Genomic DNA, 3,780 nt, shown 5'->3' with positions numbered 1-3,780 from the left:
TGAGGCTCCTTGACCTGCAATAACACCGTGATTTGTTCAACGTGGCTTTGGCTTCCGAGAACTTTATCAGTCAAGTGAAACACAGAGAACAAGCAGTCCAAGGGAATATTACACAGGCCAACAAGTCAATAAGGAGAAAGGCTGCACAGGAACTAGGCCCAAGTTCATGTCTTCAAAAGATGGTGGCTAAATTTTTCCCTTAAAAAAATACAGAACAATATTTTGGGGTCCATCTACAGACATCAAAACTTCATTAATGCTACTCTGCTTGTGCAGTTATGACATGTTAAGCCTCTTAAGAGAGGCTTCAGTTTTCAGTTCTCTCTGGTACCCAAAGGTGACAGGAATTGGAAAATGAACTAAGGTCCAGATAACGATTCCACCAACTATCCATGGCAAACAGGCATCCGTGGATGATACCAAGATGCAGACAGAAGGGCCAGGAGATGTCCTGGAACTGAATATTTGTGATTCCTTGATTCAGTATAAAGCTGACAATAAAAACTGGGTGCACAACACAATGATTTGGTATAGTTGTATATGGTGAAACGACCATTACAGCTGTCAGTTGCTACCTGCTTGCTTCCTGCTCCCAACAGCAAAGTGACAGCTCTGGCATGTCTATCCTTCAGGCATGATAATAGACTCAGTGTAAACGAGCAACACTGTCTTTAAAACAATTGCAGCTGAGTTTGGTCTTGACTCTTTCAGATACCAGCTGTAGTTTTGTAAAATTCATTTCATCTTATGGAACCTCATTCTTCTTATCTTCAATTTTTTTTTTAAATAAAATAAAATGCATTTCTAGGGGTAAGTGCTGGGTGTGGTAGGTTAAGTCACAGCTTGTGAATCTGGCAGCCTATATCAGAGTGCAGGTTCAAGGCCCAGCTGCTCAACTTCAAGTCCAACTCACTGCTAAGGTGCCTGGAAAAGGAGCAGAATATGGTCCAAAGGGCTTGTGCTCCTGCCACCCATGAAGACCAGGCTGGAGTTCTGGGTTCCTGGTTTCAGTTTAGCCCAGCCCTAGCTGATGCGGTCATTGGGGGAATGAATCAGCAGATGGAAGAATTCTCTCTGTGCCAATCTGCTTTTTAGATAGATAGATAAAACTTTTTAAAAAGATACATTTCTTAGGGCTAACATCATAAAACATGATATTTCAAAATATATAGGGTGCAGATGAAAAAGTTTAAATGTGAATTATATTTAAATGCATATGTTAGAAAACAAAAAAAAACTAGGCCGGCACCACGGTTCAATAGGCTAATCCTCTGCTTGCGGTGCCAGCACACCGGGTTCTAGTCCCGGTCAGGGCGCCAGATTCTGTCCCAGTTGCCCCTCTTCCAGGCCAGCTCTCTGCTATGGCCCGGGAGTGCAGTGGAGGATGGCCCAAGTCCCTGGGCCCTGCACCCATATGGGAAACCAGGAGAAACACCTGGCTCCTGGCTTCAGATCAGCACGATGCACCGGCCGCGGCAGCCATTGGAGGGTGAACCAACGGCAAAAAAAGACCTTTCTCTCTGTCTCTCTCTTTCACTGTCCACTCTGCCTGTCAAAAAATAAAAAAAATAATAAAAAAAGAAAACAAAAAAACTGAAAATAAATTATTGATATTGGGATCGTGACACAGCAGGTAAAACAGTTCATGTCCTGGCTGCCCCCTTCTGATCCAGCTCCCTGCTAGTGACCTGGGAAAAGTCTCCCTGCCACCCATGTGGAAGATCTTGAAGAAGCTCCTGGCTTCCGGCTTCGGCCTAGCCCTGTCCTGACCATTGCAGCCACTAGGAGAGTGAACCAGCAGATGGAAGATCTCCGTCTCCCTTTCTGTTTCTCTGTCACTAACATTGACTTTCAAATGAATAAATAAACCTTAAAGAAAGATTGAAATTTCCATCAGAAAAAAAGAAACAAAGTTAAACCTAAATAAAAATAAATAAATAAAGACAAAGTAGATTTTATGGAGACCTGAAATGTGTATTCAGGCAAAACAATGGAGAGTATGATTTTCACACATGCCAATCTATGTAGAATGTTAACTTTCATACAAAGGGAGGAATAATTTCCGAGGAAGCAAGCAAAAATGTCGTCTATGAAATGCAGTCTATCCTAATCATTCATGATAATGAATAAATTCCACAGTTAGTATGCTTACTGGGACAATACCCACTTTTTTTTTTCTTTACTTTGAAACAGGGTGCAGCTTTGTGGAAAGGCCCTATGTTGAGCTGTGTGATTCATTGAACTTTCTTTTTCCTTTCAAATATATTAAACCATTGGTTTTATATTTTGCATTTGAATCCAATCAGTGCAAAGAGGGTGTGTGTCTTTGTAGCTGTTAAATGTAAATATCCATCTTTATATCTATCAGTTCCTTGGAAAATAAGAGCAGTTTAATATTCTTTCTTAGAATTAACAACAATAATACAACCCTGGAGTCATCTTATAAAATAAATCTTCCGGGGCCTCATTCTAGGCTTTTTGAAGCAGAATCTCTGAGGAGCACCACAGGAATCCTGCCTTCCTTATCCATGTTCCCCGTACTCACAGCAGATTTGGTTCTCCTGCTAATAGGACCAGAGGAAGGGAGGGGATACAGAGGGCATAAGTTGTAAAGAAATACTTTGTTCTTTACTCCTTTTTTGTCCCACATTTCAAGTCACATAAGAAGTTTCTCCATCAAATATATGGTGTCTTGTTCTCTTCCTCCCAGAATAGGCAAGAACAGGACAGAGTACAGTCAGTGCCCATCTAATGAATGGGCTGCATTACAAAAATGATCTTATTAATCACTTGTTGGTACTCTATGCATTTGACCAGAAACATTCCTTTCTAATTTGTAACTTTAATTGTCAACACTAGAAATTCAAATTAACCTAGAACAACCTAAATGATGACCTTGCCATGTTTATTTAAAACCACAAATAAGCAAAAATTAGGATGGTTTGCATAAGGAAAAGATTCACAAATCTGCTCTTCACACATTCTGTGGTATGAGCTCTGCAACAGCCAGGGTCTGACAGTGAGCAGAGCTGGGGAAATTTGCAGTGTCAGCTGCAGCTCCTTGCTTACTCATTCTATGGCAGTGTTTTGAGCAGTAATCTAATATCCAAAGTGCATATATGTATATAACTATTATATATAACTTTAAACGTTGTCATACAATGGTTAACAGTGACATTTTGGAGTCCAACAGGCTTAGATCTGAATCCCCATTTTAAGTCTCAGATACTGACTTCAAATATTTCTATAATTGTCTGATGTTTAACAAATTAGCAATAAAATAATAAAAAATAGTTATAGATCATTCTACAAATCATGCTTTTATTTCAAATTATTAATTAACATATATGCTATTTTGTTAAGACACATTCTATAATTGTTAAAAATTATTTCTTGTTGTAAACTAATGAGTAAACACTATGATCCTCAATTCCATGATCACTGAGACGAGATTAAAGACAGAGATACTAATTAACCATTTACTAATTAACCAATTACTAATTAACCATTCCCAAATTCTGATCAACACACTCCTGTTTGTCATTACCAATATTAAAGACTCTCAGAGCACATTAGAAGATTCCTTTCCATGTATTTACTGGGATTGTCAGGACTGGAAGTTAAGCAGCTGGAACTTGAACCAGTTCAATGATGAAGTGGAATGCTGGCATCACAAGAGGTGACTTAATTGCACTGTGCCACAATACTGGCCTTCCAATTGTTTCCTTTTCTATGAATTTAATAGAATTTTCTGAAAAACAAAATACCAAGGAATGCCAT

The sequence above is a fragment of the Oryctolagus cuniculus genome, chromosome 8 (genome assembly GCF_964237555.1).
Source record: "Oryctolagus cuniculus chromosome 8, mOryCun1.1, whole genome shotgun sequence".
In the NCBI taxonomy this organism is placed as follows: domain Eukaryota; kingdom Metazoa; phylum Chordata; class Mammalia; order Lagomorpha; family Leporidae; genus Oryctolagus; species Oryctolagus cuniculus.
Note: the sequence above shows the minus strand (reverse complement) of the source record.